Source organism: Schistosoma haematobium, chromosome 1, assembly GCF_000699445.3.
Source record: "Schistosoma haematobium chromosome 1, whole genome shotgun sequence".
In the NCBI taxonomy this organism is placed as follows: domain Eukaryota; kingdom Metazoa; phylum Platyhelminthes; class Trematoda; order Strigeidida; family Schistosomatidae; genus Schistosoma; species Schistosoma haematobium.
In genome coordinates, this window is record NC_067196.1 from 70,784,174 (window position 1) to 70,800,409 (window position 16,236).

Genomic DNA, 16,236 nt, shown 5'->3' on the forward strand with positions numbered 1-16,236 from the left:
TAGAGCTGATGATTTAGATAAATACAATTTCAAATGAAACAAGCATGATAGAGGTTGAAATCACGTTTGACTTAATCATATAAAAGGAGCTGACTCATGTCATCATATATTTTCAAATAACTTATATTATGAATAAATAATAATGAAAACTATTAGTTGAGATGTATCTTTATGGTTGTCTACGTTTAATGGTACAGCGTTCATTGCTATTCTGAAAACAGATTACTAGTGCCGACGTCTATTTGAAGTAATTTATATAGAAAATAAAGACTTCGTATTTAAGCTATACATCTCAGAGATTACAATACTATGGAAAAAACTACACTGAACTGGTTCATAAATTAATATAATAATTACATATCATTGAACTGAGAAAAGCGTAAGCATTGGTGAGTAAGTGATTAGTATTCTACATGATTGAACTCTATTTGTTAGATTTACTCACTAGAACTCCAGAAATCAATGTCGCCTGGTTTTCAATGGTTGTTGAGCTAAGATCAATCCATACTGTCTCTTCGAATCTCTATAAAAACCCTTTTTTATATGTCACTTGACTTTACTCTTATTTACCATATATAATATATAAAAGAAGAGGAAGAGTGAACACCTCTCTTTCCTTCTTATTATTATTTAAGTTTGAATAAACTTTATAATTGAAGTTTATTTATGGTTAATAATTAATGTATCGTTCTTTTTCAACGTATACATGGTTATTTAGAAAAGTTAATTATTATTTTGAAACAATTAATTTTAATGTATTTTGTTTTGGAAGGAAAAAAGAAAAGAAAATTGGTTTCTAGGTTAAATTGATTAATGTTATTATCCTCATTATTGCTATTAAGTTTCCGATAGAATGGTCTCCGAAATTAGTATTAATCATTTAAATTTGACCAATAGAAATCTACTAGAGCGGTATTATATATATATATATAGTGAATAAAACTTTGTATTGTATAAATTATACACAAACAAGTTGGGCGGTAATAATTTTCAATGTAAAGAAAACTATTCTTAAGTATTCTTAAAGTAAATATCATAAATAATTTCAGAAATATTCTTCATTGATAAGATTGCTTTGAATCAATAGATGTTTAACTGTGAATTGACACTGTGATTATTTTTAACTCTTTTAAACACCATTGAATATGTGATAAGTGTCATTGTACATTGATATCATATTGTTTATACTAGTAGTAAGTTGTGGTGAAGTTTACTTCAGAATAGTTTGTTATGCTTCTTATTGGAATAATTTTTCATGATAATTAATTGACACATATCATTGAATAGCTAACTTGCTAAATATATATAATAAAAAACAATAACTAACTAACCAATTGTTCAGCCTCATAATACCATATATGCATCCTGTTCGGATCGCCTCGATATAAGCAAATTAATATAAAGTGTTATCCAAAAATATATGTAATGACTTAATCTTCCATTCTATTTATCGACGTATGAGTTTAAACCAAAAAAAACTTTTTTTTTTCTTCAAATAAAATTGACGGTTTATAGAAAAAGTGAATTCATTATTTCAATTCCAAATTATTTATCAAGCGCAAATTCTTTAAAATCATACAAAAATGTAGTGTGAACAAAAATAAAAGACGTGATGAATGTCATGATAAAGAGAAGATATTCATAAATAAAGAAGGAACGAATCAAGCGAAGAAATCTCTATTCAATAAGGTTTTCATCATGTCTCTACACTATTGTATATACATGATTTATAATTATGAAATAATACTCATCGAGTGGATACGTTACGTAATAATTAAATAATGACATTTAAATTAACATTTAGTAATTGGAAGAAAGAGAATTAATTCTAATCAAAGTAATTGTTCTAAAATCAAGAAGTTGCTACGTTGCATAACATATGAAAAAGAGAATGAACAAAATATTTTGATGAATGGTCGGTAGAATAGTAGTTGTGTAAGAATCAAGAGATGAATGTCGAGAATATGTAGAACACAAAGTTCAAAAAACAAGAAAAACAAAAGTGGAAAAAGTAAGAAAATGGTTTATCGATATCGTGCCATCGGCATAGAAAGAAATTTCTACGTTCGATTCGTTCCTTCTTTATTTACTAAATATCATAATGGGAATTTTCACTATATTCATAAATCATGAAAGATACAAACTTGTAAAATATAATGGTCATGATTAACGTCAATTTTACTATTGTAAACATATAGATTCACACAAAATAAGCATTAATCTTAACTATTATGTTTAATAACATAACTCATGTTTTCTTATTAATAATTTGACTATTTGTTCAGTTATTGATATCCATCTTCATTTCATTATAATTAATATTAATTATGTATATTTGAGATCAATTTGATCAATTATGTAAATAATCTTACTGTGGGTAGTTCAGTTTCTTCGAACATTTTAGATTTACTTTGAAATAAACAAGATTTTAATGCAAGTTTATGTATATTTACTTTTTATTAATATTTTAATCAATCACTTTATATTAGCATATTAAAAATCCCCATAGATTAATCAAAAATGAAGAATTTTTGAGCGAATAATTGTTTTCAACATCAGACTCCATAACCATTGTCATATTTTATAAAGGCCAAAGTAAGGCATGTATTAATGAATTTGACAATGTTATATATCAGAAGGGGTTTGTAGAGATTTTAGAAATTTTTACAGATTGAAATCATGAGTCAGTTGAAGCGAGACCACCGTTGAAAATCTGGAAGCACTGGACGGCCGTTTCGTCCTGGTATGGGACTCCTCAGCAGTGCGCATCCACGATCCAGTGCTTTCAGGTTTTCAGTGGTGGTCTAGCTTCAACTGACTCATGATTTCAATCCGTGAAAATGCTATATATATTAAAAATTATGAACGTTTCCATCTGTTACGACATATACACTTGAAAAGTGTGTTATTCGCAACCTTGGCCAATGACTGGATCACCGAATATCTAAACTCAATATTATAAGCCTCTTACACGCTTCCTTTTTCCCCCTTAACATTATTATTATTATTATTTGATTACCTCTATCTTAATCTTCAATTTATTTCAATAAATTCAACATCAGACTCTACAGTCATAAGTCCATAATTATTGTCATATTTTACAAAGGTCAAAATAAGGCACAGTAAAAAAACTCTATATATGAGACTGGAGTTTAAAGTGGAAATAGTGGGTGATATTTTAACACGTCGACTCAAAAGATCTGTTGAAAGGATGTTTCACGCCGCTAAGCTACATGTAATTTTCTTAACTAAACCAGTACTCACACAACTAATCAAGAATAGATTACTGAAGATGGACTCCTCCATGTGTGTATATCAATTCAACTCCTCCTGTGGGACTAGTTACATAGGCCGTACTCAGAATGCTTTATCCTTGCGTGTTCATGAACATGGTTGGGAAGAGGAGTCACTAAATTGATTGACAGCACTATCCTTTCTCACTTGGTAGATAATGAATATCACACCAAAATAGAGGAAGCTTTCTCTATTTTATATCAAGTTCCCAAATATCCACTTGAAGGTGCTAGATTACTGCTACTATACATAGCCGAGGAAATCTGGATCAACTCCAGAAAACCAAACTTATGTATCCAGAAAAAGGTATATCAAGGCTCTAGGTTTATCTTGGCCTACGACTCGATCACCGGATATCTAAACTCAATATTATAAGCCTCTTACCACCTTCCGTTTCGCCCCCTTAACATTATTATTATTTGATTACCTCTATCTTCATCTTCATATCCATCATTCCCAATTGGTTTATCGTAATTACATTGGTAACACCCCCGCCATCCTTATTACATTTTATATTCACACAACAATATTATTATCATCTCAATTGACAAGATGAAATTCTCCTACTATGCATTTTACTCACACAATTCTTTTGCATTTTCATTTTTGCTATAAAACTATTCTACTGATTGCGACTGGACACTTTACTCCAAATCATTCTGACCTATTTTAAATGAACTTCCTAATTATTGATTAAGATCTTCAACCGATTGATATTAGACCACCATTTAAAGCCTGGAAGCATTAGATGGCTGTTTCACCCCAGCATGTGACTTTTCCATGATCCCGCCTCGCGAGATTCGAACCCAGGACCTATCAGACCTGCGCACCAGTGCTTAACCTTTAGACCACTGAGCCAGCTAGCATCCAACGGTGTTAATGTCTAACCTCGACCAAAACGCGAAATTGTGCAACGATCTTCGATTGTCTGAGGTAGGTACCTGTCTTTATGCGACACGGAGCGGGATCGTGGATTCGCACGGCTGAGGAGTCCCAAAATTGTACGAAACGGCCGTTCAGTGCTTCCAGGTTTTCGATGGTCGTGGTCTAGCTTCAACTGACTCATGATCTCAATTATTGAAATAACTACAATCTCCACAAAATTCCTTCTGATACTAAACATTTACTTGACAAACTAATTGATCAATATGGCAACTCAAAGATTTGGATAAAATTCTAATTTAGATTGAACTAAAATTGACAATAGGTTCTAATTCAATATAATTAGTTTTAGTCGTTTTCTTATTTACTGTACTGATATTACATAGCAATGAAACAGATCACTAAAGATTACATAAAGATCACATAAACTTTATATAAGCACTTATAAATAACAAATCAGCCCACAACTGATTGATCACTGGGCTGTGAGACGTTACTACTGGGCTATCCGGGCCGCGACCGACCTTCTATAAGACTGAGGTGTAGTCGCAATGTATTAGTCACTGAGTGGTGACCAATGTCATGTGTGTCAGGTCCTTCTTAGTGCAGATCGAATGCTATCGACCAAGTTGCAATGTGGAAACTAGTCTAGGTAGGTCAACATTGCGTGCACTATGTTGAGATAAGATGGTGGTTGTAGGTAGTCAACAGGAAATTCTGGACCCGGGTCTCGTGCTATTTGGCACTCGTCAACAAGGTGTACCTGTAATCTTGAGGAGACTGGTGCTCCCTGACGGATTTGATCCCGTGTCACTCAGCTTCACATTCAGAGACGTTACTACTGGGCTATCTGATCTTGCTGACGAGTGCCAAGTAGCACGAAACCCGTGTCCAGGATTTCCTGTTGACTACCTCCAACCACCATCTAATAACAAATAAGCTATTTATCAATTCTTTTTTTTAAATTTTAATTCACATTTTCTCTCAACTTGAATGTCTGTTTTTATTACATACTTATTTGTCTAAACATATGAAGTTATCAGTTGTTTTTTTTTATTCTAGTAAGTAAGTGAACTATAGTTATGCGCATATTTCACATTGTCTATAGAAAAAAAGGATTCACAATTTGTTTTCTTGTCCATTTTGTATTTCAAAAAAGTCGATACGTTTTTTCTAATGGAATAAATTCTTCATATCTTATTGTCATAATACAATATATTTATGTCTCAAATCACAGCTTTGAACCATGTAAAACTTGGCGCACAATTTATTGAAGATTGTAGTTACTACATGTGATTTTTTTAAAAAATCAATGATTAGATATATAACAGTGTAAAAATTTAAATGTTAAAATCATTTTGGTACTTTAAAGATGGATTTGATATCATAGATTCTTCATGTTTAGCTTTGTGACTTCATTTTTTACTGGGGTTTATACGTTGGAATTCTAGTTTGTATATTCTTTATTACTTCCGAATTAATATAGTTATTTCTATCTCATACAAACAGTTTATTTTAATAAGAACATGTATGTTTGGTTCGTAATCTGAGTTGTGATCTATTTTATCTAATATACAGTAAGACCTTATAGAATGAAATAAAAAAAGAGCTTATCGGGATAAAATATGAAGAGTAGTTTTTGCTTTCATTTTTGTCACAACCGGGTCTTACAGCAATCAAATAAGATGTTCTTGTCTCATGTTTAATAATTAATTTTTATAACTTAGACAATTATGAGTAGGTTAGCTAATGAATTTCACAAAAAGACCACCATTATTCTTCATGTATACTTAATGACCTCTGATATTAACTATAATGACATTTAAAAATGGCTGACCGATCAGTCTAATAATAATGTGGTCTGGATAAATTAAATCATTCAGTTCATTTATGCTTCAATGAAAAAGCATTTAGATTCATGACGTAATTCGTAAACGAATAACTGATCACTATTGATAAGTATCTAGTGATCAGTTGATAAATTGACCTAAGTTGTTGATTTGATGTAAATATGATTAGGATGACACAGTCTAAATGTAAGCTGATTAATAAACTCAGTCAGTATTATACATTTTTGAGATTAAAAAACGTTGACCAACTATGTGGTACCTTCTATTCTGCTGCAAAATTTCTGGTAATATTCATCAAAGCTACAGTTGAGATGATACAACTATTTAGTTCGATGTAATTTACTCAAATCATAAACAAATACCAGGATTCGGTTGTTATAGACGTATTATTATCTATAGAATAAGCTACAGATTTATATTAGTATTGTTTACATACTGAACAAATAAGAATGATGTCATTTCTTTGACTGAAAAACAATTCCTCGTTAACAAAAATCCAAAACTAACTAATAAGGAAAATTACAGGATATTATTTGCATAACGTCTTCACTCTGGACTAAAATTCTATAATTGTTTTGAAATATTTGTTGGTCTATACAAACAAACAGTGGTGAAACGCCATTAAAGACTTCTAGATTATTATAACTTGTTTATATGGTTTCATTAGCTGCATTTATAACTATGGTTTTTTAAAAAAGTAAAATGATCTATTACAAGTAAACACTTAGAGATCTGTACAGTCCAATATTCGTATCTATTTCCATCAAACTGCATTTGTACAAACAATGTTAATATTAACGATTGTTCAACTCGCAGTTGCCTTAACCAGTTTATCAATCATACCATTTAATCAATCAATGGGATTCGAGCGACCCATGATATTAGACTCGTTAATTATTGATCATTTTATCAATGACTAGTTCATATGTGAAAGATAGTCTAACTAGCAATCAATACTGGTTTGATTATTTCATTATCTATGCCAGTGAATACAAAGAATTATGAAATCTTGCTTCACATCAACGAACATCAATCAAAGGTGTAAAGTAATTAATCAATTTGGTGCAAGTGCTGTGAAGATTCATTTTCATTTCAATAGTTGAGATCATGAGTGAATTGAAGCTAGACCACCACAATAGGAGACCTGGAAGCAGTTGGTGACCACTTTATCCTATTGTGAGAGCTTTCATCAGTGCGTGTCCACGATCACGCCTCATGAGTTTTGAACCCAGAACCTATGTCGCAAGGCAGGATCGTGAATGCGTACTGATCAAGAGTCCCACAGTAGAACGAAACAGCCTTACAGTGATTCCAGCTTGTCTATGGTGATCTAACTTCAATTGACTCATGATCTCAACTATTAAAATTACCATATTATCCACAAAGCTCCTTCTGAGATTATTCACACTCATTTACGACAAAATTCCTGTATAAAATATTATTTACACTTAGTTATTTTGACTTGAAATCAAAAATCATACAAAACATATCACTCTTCAACACTTCATCTTTTCGAATTCATAATTATCTCAATATTTTCTATATAAACAAACTATTTCTCTCAATATAAACCAGATTAAATTACTTTGAATATTGTCATTACTTTTTTCGCCTACATCTCATTTGTCTATTTCATTCATTTATGTTCAAATGTGAGAGTTTTATTTTTATTTTTATTGTGAAAATCGAAATCAATGTTATACACCTTTATGTACGGTTGATAAGATATTATTAAAATAAATAAACAAAAACTCCGGGTCTGTTCTGATAATCGTTCTTCTTTTTTTTTAAAGAAGACGAACATCAGAAACCATATTTTGTTTATAATTCAATCTGCACAACAACTAGTTGTACATTACATAGGAATCGATCATTTTCACTAGATATATATCTTTATTTATTTTTACCAAGTTCCCTACAATTATATGCATTCAGTTTGTAAATAACATATTTGTCAAAAACAACAACAACAACCAAAAACAAGCTTAAACACGAATAACCAATGCCGTTTATTCCACCTCCCCCCCTTCAAAAAAACCTGAAATACACTTGTTGTATATTTCATTTCCAAAAACAAATGAATAAAACAAGGCAGAGAAGCAATTAAACGACAAAAAAAAAATAGAATGAACAGCTATCTGCTTGTTTTCTCTTGTAGAAATATAAATTTAATTCATCCGTTTTATTTATTTTCAGTCAAGATAGATAAAATTAAGACTTATTAAAAGAAAGTGTAAGGAGAAAAGTGTAAGGATGATAGAATGATGAAAATCAAGAAAAAAAAAAGAATGACGAATTATTTATAGAACTGGAATACAATTTTGAAATTTTTTTCTTGTTATTACACTGCTTAATACACAAGCCTATGGTTAATATACAATGGTGTTTCTAGTAGAGATTCCTTTTTATGTGGATTTAGCGTAGGTGTTAAAATGTATGATATTTTATTATTAGAATGAATTATTTCGTTTGCTCATTTAATGTTGGATATTGAATAAATGAAAAGAGGGAAATTTATACATTTCATGGTAAATATCACATACCTAAAATAGAAATTACAGTTATTTGAAAGAATTTTAATCATTTATTTAGAAATCATTCTATAGTGATAATATTGAACATTTTCAAGGGTTTACAAATTAATTAATGAAATATTTTTACCACTGAGGTTTATCCATAATTGTGGATTTGTAGAATGGTTACAGTCGATTAGGTGTTCAAGTATAGAATTCTTAACTGCTTTCTTTTCACCCTTATAGAACCAAGCTGGCATATGTTCCCGTATCCGAGTTGAAAGCGAGATTGCCAGCTTGGTTCTATAAGGGTGAAAGGAACGCAGTTAGGAGTTCTATACTTGAACACCTAATCGACTGTAACCATTCTACAGATCCACAATTTGATTTTAAGGTTGTTTATATGATTCGTTCAAATTTATCCATAATTGTTTAAGATTCGTGTTATCCAGTAGAATAGAATGATTTCTTGTCAAATTTTAGTATGAAAGTTGAAAAGTTCATTTTATTTCCATTTTGAATACAATAATTGTTAAGTAGTTTAACAATATACTTCAGTAAAATGAAAATCTTAAGTAGATAGAATTTTAAGGAAATACTATGAAAAACTGTAAGAACACACTGATTCGATCAGTTGGAGGTTGATTGGTCTGTTGATATGGAATATATCGATAGCCGACGTGATAATTGATCACCTACTAAAATGTAGCATTTATTAATAGTGAAACAAATTATTAATGTCGTGATAAATATCGAATAGTTACACCACTAGTTAATAATTTTATGGAGCAACAAAATGTATATTAGGTGGTTAAAAGTGATTGTCCTATAAAATACCATCAACCTCTGAAGCAGTTCGTCAAACACTGAGTCGTCAAGTCTAATGATCAAACTACAACCACCGAAGGGTTGAATGAACACGACATTGAGCACTGCTTAGTGATCAATCAGTTTTAAACGAGATATATACTGGAATACTCGACAATTATCACTATAACTGTGGTTAAAACGCACATCTCCCCCGAGTATTTGCCGCTGTATTACTTAAGTCATACATCTATACCCCAGAAAGTCATTTATTTTAAAGTAATCTCATCAATATATTCAGATCTATTTTGAACACAACTGAGCTTGTCTTCTGTAAATGACATCTTTTCCACAATTCCCTTTATTTATATCTTCAAGGGATTTTCAAGTTTCAAAATTTTCATTTCAGGGAGTATGAAAATTGTCTGGTTCTGTTGATTATTAGTCAACTATCTCCTCAAATAGTTATATTTCCACTCAAAGTCAGTGAAGATCATTTATCAGAGATCTTATGTAACATTAACTTCAGTCGGTATGCATCAAGTTTAATGAGAGCATGTACGACTATGTCGTTTTACACTTAGAGTTCCATCTTTGGCCTTGATGAATCAGCAGTAGTTATTCAGATATTATCTGACACATTGTTGACGTAAACAGAGTTTCCGCAATATGTATTACTGAAAGCTCTGGATTATTTGTGAGCACATATGTTGGTCTTTAGTAATTGGTATCTAGTTAACTCGGTTATAAAATCGATTTATCAATAGTTTGCCCCCAATTAGTTTCTCTAAAAATAGCTTTCAATCAAAACACAATACGTAGATTGAAAACTTTAATTTACAAAACAAACCATATATTAAATTCACTCGGTATAGTTTACTTGAGTCTTCCCATTGATTTTTAGAACTGCAATTGAGCAGTCCTCTTATTGGCATATGTGCATCCTGTGCAGAATGCCTTGATGTTGTTTTAAGTCACAACCATTATAAGCAAATATGGATGGTGGCTAGCAGTGGAATCCAGGACGCGCATTTCATTCTATTTGAGACTTATCAGCTGGATTTACCTCTATCCTAGATTTCATGTTCACTAGGGACTCAAACCCAACACCGTTCATTTCAAAGGTCATCGACGTATCCAATAAGAATATTCAAGGAAACAATAACAAGTGAATTTAAACTTCACCCCATCGCACACGCAGTTGGCTATCGGGACTCAGTAGCCAAGTTGACAACGCGATGGAGTTTGAAGTGAACAGTATTGGGTTCGAGTTCCAGAGTGGACATAAACGCTTGGATGCAGGTAAATCCATCTGGTGAGTAGCAATTAGGACGAAACCCGCATTCTGGATTCCACTGTTACCCACTATCCATCTTTGCTTATAAACCATGTATTATTTCCCTTACATTAGTTATTATCACTTAAGAATATAAATTTCGCATGTTTTAACTTCATGAAGAAAAATTATAATGATAGTTTTCTCTCAATAGAAAAATTGTTTGAGATTTTTTAAAGCTAAGAAGTTTCCCACCGAGTTTCCTTGAAACATGTTTTAAGTTTCGGCGTATTCTAGACAATAAACCTCAAAGCATTGATATCTTAAAGGGAAATTAAAAAAGAATTTTAAATACCTATTCATGAAAACATTCTTATTAGAGTTAAAATGTTTACCGATTATCATATTTAAGACAATTAGTCCCTTTTATAAATTTCGATGGAACTGTGAGATGACAGTTAAACTACTTCTTACATTATGCTGAATAAAGCTTATTCTGCTAACAAATATTTGAAAAAGAATAACAAGGAACATTAAAGAATAATAGGTGATATATACATATATACAACAAAAATCAATATTCAATAATATCAACCTAAATAAACTCGTTGTTTAGAATAAGGTAGAGGCAACAATGTCTTGATAGTAATAAAAACTAAAATGATGTTTAAAAAATCAATTATTTATATTGTATTGATAATGTAATTACTATAAATTGCACAATTCCATTTTTATCTATAAGGTAAAATATTATGAATTTAATATTTAAAGTGACTCGATCTATGCTCCATTGAGAGTAACCGGCGTAAGCAAGTAAAGTAATTTAAGATGAAGAATATTTGAGCGAACAATTGTTTTCATTAACTTCAACATCAGGCTCTACAGTTATAAGTCCATAAACATCGTGATATTTTATAAATGCCAAAGTAAGGAATGTATTAATGAATTTGACAATGTTACGTGTTAAAAAAAGGTAAACGTTTTCATCTGTTACGACATATATACTTCGTAATTGTGTTATTTGTAAATTAGAAAGGTCATTTAAAATAGGTCAGAATGATTTGGAGTAAAGTGTCCAGTCGCAATCAGTAGAATAGTTTTATAGCAAAAATGAAAATGCAAAAGAATTGTGTGAGTAAAATGCATAGTAGGAGAATTTCATCTTGTCAATTGAGATGATAATAATATTGTTGTGTGAATATAAAATGTAATAAGGATGGCGGGGGTGTTACCAATGTAATTACGATAAACCAATTGGGAATGATGGATATGAAGATGAAGATAGAGGTAATCAAATAATAATAATGTTAAGGGGGCGAAACGGAAGGTGGTAAGAGGCTTATAATATTGAGTTTAGATATCCGGTGATCGAGTCGTAGGCCAAGGTAAACCTAGAGCCTTGATATACCTTTTTCTGGATACATAAGTTTGGTTTTCTGGAGTTGATCCAGATTTCCTCGGCTATGTATAGTAGCAGTAATCTAGCACCTTCAAGTGGATATTTGGGAACTTGATATAAAATAGAGAAAGCTTCCTCTATTTTGGTGTGATATTCATTATCTACCAAGTGAGAAAGGATAGTGCTGTCAATCAATTTAGTGACTCCTCTTCCCAACCATGTTCATGAACACGCAAGGATAAAGCATTCTGAGTACGGCCTATGTAACTAGTCCCACAGGAGGAGTTGAATTGATATACACACATGGAGGAGTCCATCTTCAGTAATCTATTCTTGATTAGTTGTGTGAGTACTGGTTTAGTTAAGAAAATTACATGTAGCTTAGCGGCGTGAAACATCCTTTCAACAGATCTTTTGAGTCGACGTGTTAAAATATCACCCACTATTTCCACTTTAAACTCCAGTCTCATATATAGAGTTTTTTTTACTGTGCCTTATTTTGACCTTTGTAAAATATGACAATAATTATGAACTTATGACTGTAGAGTCTGATGTTGAAGTTATCGAAAACAATTGTTCGCTCAAATATTCTCCATTTTCGAATATTGTATGGGGATTTTTAAACTACTAGAAGATTTATTAACTTAACTATCTTCTAAAAGATCATATAGGTTAAAAAAAATACAGTTTTCACACTTGTAATTTTGGTCTGTTTTAGAGTAGTATATTTTCATTGTAATAGTAGTAGTAGTACTAACAGTAGTATATTTTCCAAATTTATTAAAAAAATTTTTTTTTCTTATTCTAGAGTTTTGTAAAGTAAATGACGAAACATCTAATAATTCGAAATGATTATGAATATGAATGACACCAACATGTCAATATTAACCGTAACATGAAATTAAAAGAACAACAACAACTAAACAAGACTAGTATGAAGTTTAACTAAAGTGAACTATTAAGTAATTCTAGAAAAATAAATTTTTAATTATTACTGTTTTAGGGGGGAAAAATTGACATATTGTTTTACAGTGAAGAAAAATCAATAATACTTCAAAATATTGAGAAAATAGAGAATTATCCTAATGAAATTAGTTTTTTTAACTATATAGAAAGAGGGGTTTTATAGATATTATAGTCATTTTAATAGTTAAATTCATGTGTCATTTGAAACTAGACCACCATCATGGAAAACCTGGAAGCACTAGACGGTCTGTTGTGAGATAGTAACTCATTGATGATAATGGTGGACAGTGGAGCAATTGCATGGTTTGGTTGAAGTCAGATGTTAACACCATTGGATACCGGCCGGCTCAATGGTCTAAAGGTTAAGCTCTCGCGCGAGACTGATAGGTCCTGGATTCGAATCTCGCGAGTGAGATCGTAAATGCGCACTGCAGAAGAGGATGAAACGGCCTTCTAGCACTTCCAGGTTTTCCATGGTAATCTAGCTTCAATTGACTCATGAATTCAACTATTAAAATCTTAACTATAAGGCAGTTTTTTTAATGAAATCGTTTACTTAAGCTTTGCACTCATATTCATAGGTGTTCAATAAATATTTAAGGTTATGGAAGAATAGAAAAGATTAGATCTTTAAGTGATTCGATACTGAGAATATCGAAAGGAGGATGAGTAATGATCAAGAGGTTAGAAAAGAATAGGAACATGAAAATGTAATAGATAATTGTCCACTTAACATATATGAAGAAAACAGGAATAAAACGTGATGTTGTTAAAAGAATAATAATACTAACAAACTCAAGACCAAAACATACTAGAGGAGAGGATTAGGAGTATATAAAATATTGCATTGACAAACAGAGCTCAGGCTCGTACACTTATCAAATAACAATAAACAAGAATGTACAGTTAAATAAATGATTTTGTTGAAACAATTTTTTTTCTCTGAATTCTTTTTATTTTAATTCAGTGACATAAGGAGTTACTTCAATCATGTGATGATCAAACATTAGATTGTTTTTATTAATTATAACGTTCTTGATTCCTTTATCATGTAAGTGATTTGTCTAAAAGAATTGAAAACTGATAACTTTCCTCTATTTACTAAAACAATTAACTTCTATTAATTTATGAATAGTGTTATTGAGTAAAGATTTTTCGCAGATTTCTTCATAGTAATATTAATGGTTAAAATCATGAGTCAGTTGAAGCTAGACTACCATGGAAAACCTGGAATCACTGGACGGCCGTTTCGTCCTATTGTGGGGCCCCTCAGCAGAGCGCATCCACTTAGTAATAACTAAAAAATATTAGTTTTAAGAATTTAACTGATAAGTTGGGTTTAATTCCATTGGTTTCTATAAGTAAATATATATTTGCATGCTCTTCAAAAGCACCAAAATTAATTACAATGTTTTCAGGTATGTAATTTTAACATTCAACATATTTATGAGGCTTAAAGTCTAACTAGTTTTAAAACACAATCAAATAAAAGAAACATTAGGAGTTTCTTTAATAATTTATATGAATCTGTCATTATGTCAACAGTCAACCTTTAAAAGGTTGATTATATGATTAGAATATAGAAAATTATTTTCTATGCATTCTCACGAACTGTAAAGTGTTTCCTCTTGAAACTCTAAATAAAAGTCAGGTGAACTGTTCGTAATAACTGGGTATTTTAAAAAAATGCTTTGTGATAAAGAATAATGAAAGATGACTGGAAAAAAAGGGTGAAAAAACAGACTAAACATGTAAATAAAACTAAATAGGAAGCTTGTGAAATTCTTATTTTTAGGTGGTTATATTTATTAATAATCAAGTTACATTTTAAATATTCGACCATAAGAGAAAGAAAATAAACATAGAAACAAAGACACCCAATTCATGATAATTGATTGAACTATCCATGGTGAATATTAAATTAGAACTTTTTTTCCAAATATGATAGACAGATATATTAAGAGCAAATAATAATAATAACAACAATAATGAGAGTAATGATAATAATAATAATAAGGGAGTGAGAAATTCACATATTATTACAGTTTGAAATGAGAAAAAAAAAGGTTTGTTTCCTCATACACTTTATTGTTGTTTTTTTTTCTTTTTCTTTTTTCCAAACCTCCTGTTAACTGTGATAGTGAATAAATATAGGACAATCTACTTTCAGATTATAGAATTTATGAATTTTAATGATAACAATCTAACATAAATTGAATATTGTCAATCTTTGCAATTGATCATACTTTATCTATGAATATATGGTGTAAACACATAATCTATCTATATGATTTTGGTTTCAAGATATAATTCTAATTACGGGAAAAGATCAATTGTGATTTAGAATGGAATCTAGGATGCAAGTTTCACTCTATTGTGAAACTCATTAAGAATAAGTAAAAGTAACTTGATATTCTAATAAAGAGTAGTCTAATTTTATTCTCTTTATAAATTGTACATTTGCTTCTTAATTGAAAAATCGTATATAATTTGCTGACTTATATTATTTTTGCTTGAAGTACATTTATGCTTTTGTACGTAAGAATGTGGTTATATGAAAGTATCTTTAAAGTATCAAACTTAAAACGAATAAGTAAAGATTGATGGTGGCTATCAGTGGAGTCCAGGACGCGCGTTTCGTCCTATTTCGAACTCGTCAGCTTGATGTACCTGTATCTCAGAGTTGAGACTCACTTCGGAACTCGAACCCATTATCGTTCACCTCAAATACCATTGAGTTATCTACTTAACTAATGAGTCTTGATAGCCACCTGGTTGTGCAATGGGGTGAAGTTTAAATTCACTTGTTATTACAGTTTCATTTCCATGCCATTGATTACATGCCTTTTATGTGTCATTTTTCTTACAAACTTCTATCTGAACAAACCATCCAGCTCAGAGAGCAAAACTCCGTTAAAATGAATCTACATAAACATACACCACAGTTGGAAAGGTTTGTTATTCATTTACCTCGTTTGTCTGTATATACATACGTACAGATTTTTGGGCACAGATATGAAAGAATACTTATATATATATATCCATTCTTGACGAAATTATACATAATGGACAGCACTCCTGATTTTCAGTGATTCTCTAACATATGTAATGTGAAATAACTACAAAATGAACAATCTCTATAAACATATTTTTCTTGATAGTTTCAAATTGTACAATAAGAAGCTAGGATTGTTATAGTTAAACCATATCAGAAGTGAAATATACATCATTATTAAATTTATGTCCTGT

The 16,236-nt window shown here is 30.8% G+C and overlaps 1 protein-coding gene across 1 annotated transcript in view; it reads left to right on the forward strand.

Moving 5' to 3' along the window:
* The window catches only part of MS3_00002015 (uncharacterized protein), a 38,406-nt gene that overhangs the window by 980 nt on the left and 21,190 nt on the right, over nucleotides 1–16,236 (forward strand). The window lies entirely within an intron of this gene.